This window comes from Neodiprion pinetum, chromosome 4, assembly GCF_021155775.2.
Source record: "Neodiprion pinetum isolate iyNeoPine1 chromosome 4, iyNeoPine1.2, whole genome shotgun sequence".
Lineage (NCBI taxonomy): Eukaryota > Metazoa > Arthropoda > Insecta > Hymenoptera > Diprionidae > Neodiprion > Neodiprion pinetum.
In genome coordinates this window covers 6,611,622-6,626,332 of record NC_060235.2, presented here as the reverse complement: position 1 = coordinate 6,626,332, position 14,711 = coordinate 6,611,622, and the positions used below count along the sequence as shown (strand labels likewise).

The following is a 14,711-nucleotide window of genomic DNA, read 5'->3' as shown; positions in this document are numbered from 1 at the left end:
TACGTCCCCCCATAAACTCCCATACGACGCTATATCGATGACAGTGAATACGTTGCATTCGGGCCGTATATGCAGCCACCTGATCGTACGCTGCGGCAGACAGCAGCAGTTATATATATATATATATATAAGTATTTAGTTATGCTGCACTTCGTTTCTACGCGCGCCTTCCCCGCATATTCATCATTAATTCCCGTCACACGACTCGTTAACAGAGGCGGCTTAAAAAAAAAATCCTCAACGTCGTTCCCTGATGTTTAAAATATACAGAGATAATCGATTCTTATCTCTATTACTGTACTGGACGTGTTTTATTATTACTATCGTTTGAGAGAATTTTAACGTCATACAAAGATTTACCAGACCGAATTGCTTTACAATATTGCGCACGTTGCGTTGCGCGTATTGTTACACGGTGTTTAATCAGCTGGTTGGGCAGAGGCAACGTGTTTTCAATGATAATTCAACCGAGGCGTGTAATACGTATGTAAATACAAGAATTTCACCCAAATGTAGGTAGATGTATAAAAATTGATCGAGCTCGTAGTTTCGCTTTTCAGGTTTTTATTACACCCTCTTGAAATATCTACTTCAATACCATTCTGCGATAAAATAACGTTGGAAAATAAAGAACGGATTACATTAAATTTTCCTAAAAAAAAATTTTTTTCTCCCCTGTCTCGTCGTTTCCTCTATTTGTCATCGTTTATTTAAACCGTAACTCAAGCCGGCTTTAATTCAAAACGCCATTCGTTCGGTCCTCCTGTTACGCAATTAGCCAAACACGCACAACAATATATCCGCGGTGTTATACGCTGGACTGTTCCTGCACCTTCGTTTGAAACGACAATTACACATTATGCAATCGGTACAGCACGAAACGCTGGTTATTATGCCGCTGCTGCGCCCACAGCGTCGTGTATACTCGTATATGTATATATATATGTATATACACACACACACACACACACACACACACACTGCACCCAGGATCTGATAACCGCCGGCTGCATAGTTGGTTTATTAACCAAAGGTCAAAGTCTGTCTGACATCGATTCCAGAATGATGACAATCGGTAGGTGCGCACGTGACATCGAGAAACCGTTTGATATTCTCTCATCGTTCGTAGTTTAAAAGAAGGATGAAGGAGTAATTTATCGTAAACTATTGTAAGGAAAAGTGGAAAATCTTTCTCCCTTTTCCTATCCTCTCATATCTCTTTCTCCATCCCTCCTTTATCTTCCTCCCATGATGATCCCGTTGCATCGGTGAAAGGCATGCGGAACGTGGGCACGTATCTTCGGTTTTCCCATCTCTCCGTCCATCGGGTTTCGTCTTCTACCTTCTCAAGTTTGACCCTAACGTCGGCATAATATTCCCGTTATCACAACCGATACGCTCGCAGCGGAAAGGTGTGTTGTCGGAGTACGCAAGGTGTCTTAAAAAATATATCAAATATGTATATTATATCCAAATTCCGTTCCCATTCTCGGAACAACGCCAACCCAACCCAGCAACCAGAATCATTCGAATTTGTCGTGCTGAAGTTTGTCGAGTTGTTGAAATTATCCGTATTGAAGAAAACTAATATCGTTATTTTGCAACTTTAGGATCACCCGAAATTTAGTAAACAACTAAGATTCTGTTAATTCACGAGGTTCAAATTAGTAACGTTTATCGATAGCGAAGCAATGGTGCAAAAAAAAAAAAAAAAAAAAAAACACTATTTTCTTAATTTTACAATGATTTTGTAAGGAAATATGATTTGAAAATACGCGTGTGTGTTTTTCGTTTTATTACGATTCAACGAATTTCAGAATCCTCGAAAATCGCAGAAATAACCGTCTTTCCTCAGCATGAATCAATACGATAACGTTATCAACTTCAATATGTATATGTATATAATGTAAATTCAACTTTTTCGGTCTTCTTATTACAACCTTTCGTTACTAACTTCAGCGTCGTTCGAATTTGGTGTCTCTATCTCGGAATATATATATTATATATATATATGCACAAACACACACATATTTTTTCGTTCGTCTATCACCGAATATGGATCGCGACGACGACTAATGTAATCACGGTCCCTTTAATTCCTCCTCCCACGTCCGGAGAGATTTTTGAGGGTCACGATTTTCCTCGGCCTCTTTAGACAATTTTCTTCTCTCTCGCTTCCGCCTGACGTCTAGCCCTTCTCTCTCTCTCTCTCTCTCTCTCTCTCTCTCTCTCTCTCAATCCTTCTACGGGCCGCGATCCGCCGCGTACGGTAATTCGTAGGTGTTTTGCTGCTTCGTTCATTCGTTTGGTGTTCGGTTCGGATCGGATCGGATCTGGCAGCAAGAGGACGTATGTAGGTAGGTAGGTAGGTAGGTAGGTAGGTAGGTAGGTGGTTGGTTGGTTGGTTGGTTGGTTAGTTATCTTGTAGAACCGGTCTACACTCTACTATACGCCACGCTGCTCGACGTTGCTGCTTGCATCGCTGCATCGTTGAGATTCCCGCGGTCAGAGAGTGACCGGCCAGTTCTTCTTCATCTTCATCTTCTTCTTCTTCAAAGCCTTGAATAAACGAAGAAGTCGGTATTATTATACACATCATACGTATCTCTGGGTGCCTGCCTTTCACATGCATTCCTCTTAACACCCGCATGTGATGACTTTACACACGTGTACGTAGTTCAGAGTCGACGTTTAGGGTATTAAGATCGTTTAGCTCCTCTCTCCCTTCTCGAAGAAGAAACAAAAAAAAAAAAAGATGTAAAAAATATTTCGTGGCTGAAGCTAGCAGCCAGAATTATCAGCCAAACGTTCCAATCTTCGTTCAAATAAGGTATCGAAAACCGTGAATGAAAATTTTGTGAAATACCTTGAAACCCTGATACTAATACCGTATTTTTCTATTTCTTATAAACTTAACACGTTTCGTTGCTAAACTTTCGCTGCTAGCTTAAAGCTTAATAATTCTAGTCACGAGAATCACGGTTGTCGGGTCAAATTTTGTAATTTCCTTTTTGTCGTTTTTTTTTTCTTTGTTCTTGTCACTGGAATATCGTTAGCGAGTCGAAAATATTTTACATTCTTATCCTGTAGTAGGAGAAAAATTGTTATTCCTCGTGTAGTGTTTTTAAAAAAAATTCGTCTCTCAATCCATTTCGACTTTGAAACAATACGATGTTTGACATTATTCTTTTCACACTTTTAATATCTTTCATTAATACGTACCAGCTGTACTCGGTGTTTGTTATTCGTTCACTTATTTATTACTTGTTTTAGTTTATTAATTTCACAATTTTCTGTATTCAATGAAATTAGTTTTTAGTATAAACTTCAATATTTGGTGACATATTGTTCTCGCGTGATTAGATTCGGTGTTTTTTTTTTTTTTTTTTTCACTCATTGCTATCTTTCAGGCCCACAATGACACTGAATCGTACACTGCAATTAAATATTATTGTTTATAATTTTTTCTCCAATTCAGCTGTAACACAGCCTGCACTTGTAAATGTTGATAAAGTGTACAATATACATACGTCCATGTATTCTATCCGCACGTATAATAACAGGTACGACATTTACGATACATCAGCTGTTGTGCATCTTACTTACACAACCAGTGATCAATTATTTACAATTTATTATACGGACAGTTTTCAATACGTTGTTGTTCTCCTATTGTGAATATAAATTATTGAATACTGTTGTTTTCGTTTTTTCTGCATAATCGACATTGTCACACTCCTTTTATAAAGTAAAACGATCGGCGTGTGATATTCAATGTATCGGAACTCTGTTTTCACAATCTTGCATTTCACCGAACGAAGTTTTTTTCCATTCATTGTTTCAAAATTCTCTCATACGAGAGTTGATGAAAAATTGTTTGTTTTTTTTTTCTCCCAAGACGGCAAAGCAGAGCAATGAAAATGAAACGATTAAGTGTACTATTATTCGAAAAAAATATTTCACCCAAGTATCGTAGTATTCACGTCTGTATGTATGGTCTAATAATGCAACTAAGATAGCCGTCAAGTCAAAATATAAATTGATGAATAATAATTGCTGATCAATAGTGATTAATTATTATTTACAATACATCGTTGTTGAATATGTTTGGTGCAAATTTTTGTTAGCAAGTAATTCTTTTTGCCGGAATTCCGTTCAATCATAATATATATAATAAATATTTGACTAGTATTAAAAATTGTTTTTCACTGCATATATATATATATATAACGATATAAAAATAAAATTACGTATCGTCCGTAGAATTGTTTAGTGGACATTTTAAACATAATTTATATCACCATAATAGTGATTACTAGGGTTTCTCTAGTTGCGCACGTCGTTGGCTTATATGTTATAAAGCTGAAGCTCTAAACCGTCCGAATGTCTAGCTAGACCATTGAAAGTTTCTTCGCGTTGAACAAAATATCTCGGAAGTTTTCAGAAAAACTTCAATTGCAAGCTGCTAACTTTTATTTATATCTACGGAGTGTTGTTAACGGTTTCATTTGATTATTGTTGCGGTTTTCAGTAATATTCAATTCATACCATGAGTTTTGCTCAGTTTCTGCATATTTAAATGAAAATCGCATTCCTTGTTTTGAAAAAAAAATTTATACACCTAAGCGATAATTTATTTCTAATTTATTTTTTATCTTTATTTCTTTGTAAATTTTAGTTTACGTTGATGATATTGCGTATAATGATGTTGTCAATTTCCGAAGTCCGTTCACGATCTATTTTTTATATAAAAACAATCCGATGATGAATAGTAGTGATATCAGTATCAATTTCGAAATAAATAACGGTATTGATTATTATTTCTTAATATTTAAATAACGGATTAGATTCGACGAATTTAGACGGTTTTACATTCGATCGATCATTTCCGAGGTGTTTCAATCTCGAAAAAACAGTAGAAGAAAATGATTTTAGAGAAACTGCGAGACCTTTCGAGAAGACTGCGTGGTAGAAAAAAAAATTATAAAAAAAAAGAGGTGGAAAATTTTTATAAGTATAAATTTCATACCAAGTATACACGGACGAAGAAAAATGATTTGCTAGTCACGCGTGGAATTGAACAGTGGAATTAAATCAATAAGTAAGATGAGTTACGGATCGTAAGACAACAATTAATTAATCTCGATAAAATTTACTCGGTCATTTAGATCGAAGAAAATAATGATCCTGTATTAGAGAGAAAAAAAAAAAAAAAAAGTATGAGATTTAATAATAGGTGTATAAAATTTAATAAGAAAGACCAAGCAACGAATTATCGGAAATTTCGTTTCATCGCTTTGTTCGTGTAATTTATTAGCAAAGTTATCCGTCTGGCAATGAAATTAATTATCGTCGGGCCGTTTCCGGCTCTTCGACGAATCGGGGCGACAGCAAACGTTATCATTCCTGGGCATTGTGCGATTAGACGGAGGTTCATTCTGATTGTGAATTGCAGTCGAAGCTAAAGAGCCGGCAAAGAGGAGGAGGCGATGTTTCTGTGCTTCGCTTCAATTTTCTCTCTTTCTCTCTCTCTCTCTCTCTCTTTCTCTCTCTTTCTCTCGCCTACCTGTTACTATTCTCGTCGTAATCCCGGGCAACGCGGTTCCTCGCAATCTCAAAACCTCTTCGACGTTACCTCGATCCGCGCGTGATTTTGTGGAACAACGATAATTGCTCGAGCAAATATTTGCGATAATTTGCACTTGAATTCGATGTCGCGGAAATCAAGGAGGTAGGGCTGGATTGCTGAAAATTGATACTTTGTCAGGGTGGCGGAATTGCGGGAAAATCTGGGAATTTCTACTGTCGGAAAAAGTCGGATAATCGTGACGGAACGTTTTAGAGAAAAACGTACTTTTATTTTTATAAATCGTTCTCAGACTTCAGCTATGCTTCGTTAATTCCGTTTAGATAACTTTTGGAAATAGTGTTGTTCGATTTCTTATTATTTGTCCGAAGCCAAGTGATGATATGTGATTTTTAGATATAAATTTATACGTTCAAGGGCTCACAACTTCCGGACGCTTTTCGTCGTAAAAGTTGTTCAATATTGCACGCAAGTTTCGTGGGAAAACGTCGGGGAATTTTATTTGAACAAAATTGCCGCCACGCTGTTTTTGTCGATTCTATTATTACGAGATGCGCGAATCTTACGTCGAGTATTATTTTTTAACCAATTATTTCATTCCTATTGTTACGAATTACGAGATATGTCGAAAAGTATAAAATTAAAAAGTAATTGAATGGTAACAAAAAAATTGGATATCGATGCTTGGCTTCAAATCGCTTAGATATATTTATCAAAAGCTCACAGATTTTATTTCATTTTATCCACGTCAAAATTATTTTCTTCAAAGTCGCTGTAACAGATATTTTATTTTTTTTTTTTTTTTATTTTTTACGAATTAATTCAATATTTTCTACTATCGATCCCGATCAATATAAAAATTTTATTTTCAGAATATAGTATTGCGAATGAAATCGACTGTCTTGAAATGAAATTGAATAACTCTACCGAATTTTCAACAATTTTTCAACAAAAATGGTAGGAACGATTTTTGGACAAACAACATTCCCAAAACGCGGATATGCTCCCAACAGCTGCTGGCAGCTGTCAGATTTTGGGACACTTTTTTCGACTCTGCGTCGCGTCTGCAGCCTGCATGGAATCGCATAATAATTCCTTTACTCCCAACCTTCTTGTCACCCGCACCAGCTTCTCTATTTATTTTCTTGCTTTTCTGTTGAAAAATATGCCGTAGTACGTGTTATATTCGTTGGAATAACGCATCATGTATAAAATGCACGTTGCATTATCAGCACAAATACCGTGACTTCTGTATTTTCATGAAAACTGACGAAAAATGAATATACATAACAAATTTCACAGCATAGCTGCGGCTTAACGTGCACGTTGATATTCTTGGACGAAAGCACAGATGTCGACACATGTTTTCATCCTCTCTTATTTTACCGGTTGAAAATTTATGTGCTTCTTTTCTTTTTAAAGTTTTTTTTTTTCTTTTTCTTTTTTTTCCTCAACCGCTGGGAAAAACGCGAGTTAATCGCGAGTATATATATATATATATCATAGGTGTACGTACATAACTGCGTGGATGACGTCTGGTGACGTAACAACTTGTCTATTTTTTCTTCCACGCTTCAAACTAAATTATGTACAATTAAGGGTAGTCCTTAAAAAGGTGATTTTTGAATTTTGAATGTTTCATCCCTCCCCCAAATCGGCTTGAAATAATTTAAAAATAATTCCCTGATTTTTTTCACATTTTTATCTCAATTCTAATCCGTGCCCGAAAGACGATTGATTCCCTCATTTGACCCTTTTGAAGGGAACATTAAATCTACCAAACGAATTCCGATGAAATTTTATGTACAGGAAGATTTCCTGCGTTACTGATTGCGAATCTGAACTCGAAATTTCAAAATTCAAAATGGCCAACAAACATCCGCCATGTCACTTGGTCTTGGCTTATTGCATCCGCCATTTTGAATTTTGAAATTCCGAGTTCAGATTCGTAATCAGCGACCCAAGAAACCTCCCTCTATCAAATTTCGTCGAAATCCGTTTGGTACATTTTTGAATTATTTGGAGCCGATTTGGGGATTGAGACAGTCAAAATTCAAGAATGACCCTTTTAAGGATCACTCTATACAGAGCGAATCGCTAACGACAGAATGGTTCGTCGTTTGCAACAATTTAACGCGCATGCGCTAAAATCCGAGAGCAGTTGTTTGCCAGGGCAACCAACCGTCACGAACGTAACCTGAAAAAAAAAAATTGAACAGTTGTTACTGGTAGTTGTGTTCGACACCGATAGTTGTAAAAAATTTTGAGGTTACATACACCGCGGCGAATCGTCGTCTAAATTTATGACGGTTGGTCACCCTGGCAAACAATTGCTCTTGGATTTTAGCGCATGCGCGTTAAATCGGAACAGACGACGGATCATTTTGTTGTTGGCAATTCACACTGTATACATTATAGTATAGAACAATCGTTTCTAATCTGTCATCAAAAATCTAGAATAGAATTTCGTACGAGTGATTGTCTAGTGTAATGATTATGTGCTTGTCGATACTACATTTTCTGGCTGCAGCAACATCAAATGTGTTTGTCAAGTCAAAGAGTGACGTTGTTAAGACAGAAATATGATTTACACAAAGGTTTAAAAGTTTAACTAGAGTTGACGGAGTTGAATTTAATTCAAAACGATATTCTCTTACAATTAGCACAGAAAAAAAAAAAAAAAAAAAATTGAAAAACCATTAGTAGCATAATTATTGACGACTGATGCAATTCTATATTAATCGAATCATTTCTAGAATTAAAACATCCCATCGTTTGACAGATTTCAATGAATAAGGAATAATTTTCTTCGTTAATGAATTTTTTACAAACCTGCAAAATCAGATTTTGCATCACGGTTGAATATTTTTTTATTTTTTTTTGCATAGGCATTGGTTTACTATTCATTACTCGTAATGATTTCACTAAACACATTTGCTACGATCAAAATAAGCCCTAATTTGCTAAAACCTTTTAAACAATGCGGCTAGTTCATTGCAGAAATGATTTAACCCTTTCGCTGCTATTACCCTGACAATTATGCTATTGTAACTAAAGTTAGAAATAAAAAAAAAAAACAAAAAAATCGTTCCTAGGGAATATTGTTCAAACTAATTGTAAATACAACTCCCTGAACTTCGGTAGCACTTTCATATTTTCGTTACATCATATTTCTGTTCTCACAGCTTGGTACGAAGATCTAAGACCAGCGGCTATATCTAAAAAATTGGGACTATTTAATCCCACAAAACTAATATTTTCATTCTCTACCGAGAGCCATGCGTTTGTTTTTCGATTACAGTGAAAAGGGAAAATATTATACTCAAAGACTGGCCGGAAACCGTAACTTGTATAAATTTTTCACATCCGTTAACATTCAGCAATTTTAAGATGACTTTCGAGGAGTCAGCTTTTCAGAATTAATTCGTAACTTCAATAAGATTGTGCAGTAAATTTCGGAAAGTGACAAAGATGCGAATCGGCGATTTTTCCTAAACATGCATCGTTACGATAACGTTGCTAACTTCATCCTCGTGTGGCATGGGTATTGGCTAGTGTCCAGCATGGACGATATATTTATACGAGTCGCAATGGCTCGCACGACAAATCCAGACCCTTGATCTCTCCTCTCTCTCTCTCGTCTTCTTCTTTTTCTTCTTCTTATTCTTCCTAAACGACTGCAGATACTTCCAACGGCCTCATCTCTCTTTCTCTCCATTTCTCTTTCTCCTTCTCTCTTTTTTTTCTCCCTCGCTTACGTCGCAGGCACCTCGTCTAGCCTTCCAGCCCACTTATGTATTCACTAATTACCGGTCCGTCACCTTCCTCCTCCTTTTTTTCTTACAATTTTTTCTACCGCCGCTACACTGAGAGAAATTTTTAGTTCCGGTTACCGCTCGGTCCTTAAATATCTTCAATTTTTACCACAAACTAATTTTCATTTTCTACCTAGAACTAGATTTTTCGATTGTGGTAAAAGAATGAAAATAGTTGAGAACCGAGTGTATTGTATACGTGCCCTGAATTCCCGATCGCCATATGTGTCCGATAAATGTTACACAAGGGGTTATAAAATCTGTTGAAACTTCCCAAAGTTATGCAGCCCGCAACAATATTGACTCACTTTCGTCGTTATATCTGAACGTGTTTTTTAGGCATCGTGGCCTGTACTACACGTTGTTTTAACAAGGATGTGTATCAGGCGCGGTACAGTCTGGTCAAGAAGGTGTAAAAGGAATGGAAAATTTGAGAAACAGTGCTTTCAAATCAATAATTGGATCAAGTTTTTATAGAAAATTATTTCCCTGGTATGTTGAAGAAAGTAAAATAACACAGTAACTCGCAATTTTTTGTCGATGAAGTTCAGTGATCAATAAGTTATAAATACAAGGAAATGTGTTTTAAAGTAAAGTATTATTTTATTGTATTTTTCATCATTTCGAGAAGTGAATAAAAAATATATCTTACACAAATCACAAGTTTTTGGGGTCGTTGATTACGAATCAGAAATCTGATTTAAAAAATTCAAGATGGCGGATCTAATATGGCCGAAGAAAATTTCAAATTCGATCGAATCCAGAGAAAAAATCCCGCCTAGGGGTTTTTGGGGTCGCTGATTACGAATCTGAGATTAGTTTTTGAAAATTCAGAACGGCGAATCTAATCAGCGACCCGGAAAACCCTTGCATAGAGTTTTTTGACCGAATTTGATTGAATTCGTAATTTTCCTCCGCCATATCTGATCCGCCATCTTGAATGTTTGAAATCTGATTTCAGATTCGTAATCAGCAACCCGAAAAACCAATAATTCATATACGATACAATAATGCGTGCCTCGAAAGGTTTTAACATTGTTGTTTTCTCAAGAAAGGTGAAAGCTTGTATTTTCAGATTACACGTGTTCGTTAAGTATTAAAAAAATTTGAAAATGAAAGATCGATCTTAAAATAATGTCTTACAGTAACTATAACTCAAAGTAATAAACATGAGCGTGAACTCGTTCGTGGAATATCGTGAACAACTGATGGACGAAAAAACTGTAGCAGCGCACTTGCAGAAATAAAAAAATTGTTTATCGTGTGATTTCATTTATGCACTGAAACATTGATTAATAGTTAATAAAATAACCAAATGCGTTATCTTACTATTATTTCCATGTTCAATGACACTAAACAAGAACGTTGATGATTAATTAACGCATCGCAAAAACATGTAACGAATCAAACCCAACTATATATTTATAAAGAAAATTCCCCCAAAAATCTGGGTTTTTGTCCACCTTGCGACAACTAACCTCAATGAACACCGTCTATACGTTTCCTAAAGTTGAAAAACTAGAAACCGAAGCTAGGCTATCGCACAGTTATTCGAAATTTCATTCGAGTAAAATCGCTCGGAGGACAATGACCCCGGGACATGATTCTTCGGAGATGTCATGCGGAATCCGCGGCGATGGTTCCGAGGATAGCAACCTTGGCCCAGTCACAGCCTCGGGCAAGAATCGTTCGACGGGCCCATTTTTCCTCATTCCTTTCTCTTTTCTTATTTGAAATCATTTTTTACTTTTTAAATCGTTGGAAAGAAAATTGGTTTTTTTTTTTTTTTTTGAACGCTTTTACATCATTAAATCACGATCGTCAAAAAGTGGGGAAAAATTGCGGATCAAATTGATTTACTTTTATACGTATATGTGTATATATATTAGACTGGGCCAAAAAAATTGACTATTTTTTTTTTTGAAAAATATATTGAGAATATCATTCAGTATGGCAAAAAAAAATTTCATGAAATTTTAAGCCCTTAATATTAACTTTAAGAGGTCTATCATCGCTATTTTTGATTTTTAGTAATAATTTGATGTTTTACGTCAGAACTGTCGAAATATTGAAGTGAAAAAATTTATGTTCCCTTATCCCTTTATAAAATTAAATTCCCTACAAAAAAAGTCTGATTATAGATTTTTGTCAGAAAAGCCGTTTCCGAGTAATTAAGCTTAATAAATTGATATAATTTCTCGATTAATTCTCGATTAATTCTCGAGAATATTCTGTTATTGTGTATTATAATTATAATTAGTGTATTATAATCGAGAATTAATCGAGAAATTATATCAATTTATTAAGCTTAATTACTCGGAAACGGCTTTTCTGACAAAAATCTATAATCAGACCTTTTTTGTAGGGAATTTAATTTTATAAAGGGATAAGTGAACATAAATTTTTTCACTTCAATATTTCGACAGTTCTGACGTAAAACATCAAATTATTACTAAAAATCAAAAATAGCGATGATAGACCTCTTAAAGTTAATATTAAGGGCTTAAAATTTCATGAAATTTTTTTTTTGCCATACTGAATGATATTCTCAATATATTTTTCAAAAAACAAAATAGTCAATTTTTTTGGCCCAGTCTAATATATATATACACGTACAAAACGCTGATACGTGATGTTGAGGAGAAATTTTTCACTTTACATTCATCTCTCATCATTTTCGAAAGTCGTTTTACAAGCTTCTGGTTGATATTATTAATATTGTTCTCTTTTTTTTGTCCCCCTCGATTCGCACATCGCGATCGGTTATTTATTTTGTCCGCAAATTGAGAAAAAAATGTACCGCGTTCTGAGTTTTATTTTCTTTTTTTATTTGCCGCCGGTGGGGAAAACTTGGTAAACGTATTCATCTCTTGTCTTATTTTTAATGTATAACACGTGATACACACGCAAGTATATAATTGTTTGGCAACAATTATGTCGAATTTCACGATAGAAAATGTAGGATAACTTGAAGGTACCTAAAAAGATGAATATCTACTCAAATTACAAATTTTTTTATTTTTTTTTCTGCCCTTTCACCGATTTCTGATAATCAATTTTCGGCAACAATTGTGATTATCAGAAACAGATTTTCAAAATTATAACTACAGAAGTCGATTGGTTTGTGTCGAATTGATTTTCAAAATAATATGTACATGTATATATGATAATATAATAACAAATTCGAAATATAAAATCGTACACACTGTATTATATTAATAATCTTCAGGAATTTATAGACCACAAATTATTTTCTACATCACATTTTCTTGACTCGAAAATCGTTTGAAAAGTATCTGTCTCCTTATTTTTCATCGAACATACCTAATTATCGCATATTATGCATCATACGCGCGATTACTTTTTTGTTTTTTTTTCAAGAAATTTGTTTAAAATTCTCTACCAAATTGCGAAAACTTAATCTCTCGTAAATTTCCAATTCTTATTATATCCACCTATAACCAGTTATTTGTGTCAACGTCGTTTACAAATCTACGATATACCTGTAATAAAGCTATCGCTACTTCGCGTGGTAGATAGAAAACGTATTACAGATGGTGATGGTGGTATTTTCAAGTGGACGCGTCGTGACTTTGCGACAACGACCTCCTGCCCTGCTGACCCACTGTGTCAGAGGATTGATACGTGGCGTGGAAAAATGAAGAAGAAAGGGATAACATCGAAGAAGAAAAAAAAAAAAAAACGAAAAAAAAACAACTCGAAAGTCGAGAGAAAGAATATCGATCTAAATATCGATTAGTACGACATACTTAATTCAATGAGAAGACAAAATTATCGGTTCATAGTTTGAAGGATCGATCGATGCAGGAAAAATTATCACGCACTTATGTACGGTTATATATCGGTTTGAACGAGAGAATAAAAAAAAATAAATAAATAAAAAATTGTCCCTGTGTACGGGAAAAAGTATACGTGATCGAAAGTCATGGAAAGTTGAACAATTTTTCAAGAAATTTTTGAATCGCTTTTCCAATTTTATAGCGCTGTAATGAAAAGAGAATTTGAAAAAGAAAAAAAAAAAAAAAAAAAAAGACAAGATGTCGGGTTTGTCAACCTCTTCCGACGTCGCGACGAAGGAGGCGAATTCTGGTCAGACCCAACCATCGGACTGTTATACGTGCGTAATTCCCGCTTCCCAGAGCAGCGGTCTAGCCAAAGACGGGAAAAGCGTGAAATGGTGTCGCAAACTCGTATACCAGGCGACCTAGTTGCTGCACCCTCATCGTCGTAGTCGACGACGTATTTCGCTGCCGCTGCAACGTTTGCCTTTTCTATTCTGAGCGAGTATCCAGTTCCTAGACCGGGCCCAGGGGTTCTGTCTAGTATTCTCTAGGCCTAGAGCCGCTGTAATCTGCAGCCTGCGCGAAAACAACTCCCCGGGATATATACATATATATTATATATATATATATCAGACTGGTTCGAAAAGATCGACAATTGTTGTTTTTATTTTTTTTTCAAAATCACCTCTTAAACACTTTTTCCAGGGGGTGAAAAAAGATGCCCGTCAAAAGCGGAGCTCTTAATATTAACATTTAGAGATCGCTCATCGCCGATTTCTATTTTCCAGTTGAATAGCGTAGAATATTTTTTTTTTTTTTTTTTTTTTGAGAATTTTGTACCTCACAAACCGATGAAAAAATCCAAATGACCCGTACGTATTTTTATAGGAAATTTTTATAGGAAATTTTTATAGGAAAAAAAAAGAAACAAACGATATTCTGTAGAGGGGGAAGAAAAAAAGAAACAAATCAATTCGCCTCAGTATTGGATTAATAATTATTGTACCGGATAGTTTGATTGATTTGTTGTTTTGAAAAAAACTATCTTACGGTAGAATTTTTCTCCTCTGTTTCTGTATAGAAAAAAAAAGAAAGAAGAAATTGAGTAAAATCACCTTTATTCACACCGTGAATTTGGCCTGAATCGTCGTCGCATCGTCGGGACTTTCGAGATAAGCAGGAACCTTGTTCACTTCCATTTGGATCTATCACCTGACCCATATCCATGCATTAAATTGTCGCATAATTTTCATACGCGTATAACGTATGATGTACATGATATAGCTGGCAGCATTAGTCATGCCTGATTATCTCTCAACACTTGATATAGTATATTCGTAATACGGATGCACATGTTCTACCTGTGCGCGTCACAATCCCTCTGCATGTAACACCTTTACGTATTTATACTTGCATTATAGGTTCGACACGTCGCGGGTTATTGTCACACTGAGAAAAATTTCATTTTCTTGTAGCAACTAGAAAAATTCGGTAAAACGGGTATCG

General features: G+C 35.4%; 1 protein-coding gene across 4 annotated transcripts in view; it reads left to right on the top strand.

Annotated features, from left to right (window-relative positions):
• Amph (amphiphysin) overlaps positions 1-14,711 on the top strand; it is a 41,718-nt gene that overhangs the window by 346 nt on the left and 26,661 nt on the right. The gene's annotated exons all lie outside the window — the stretch shown is intronic.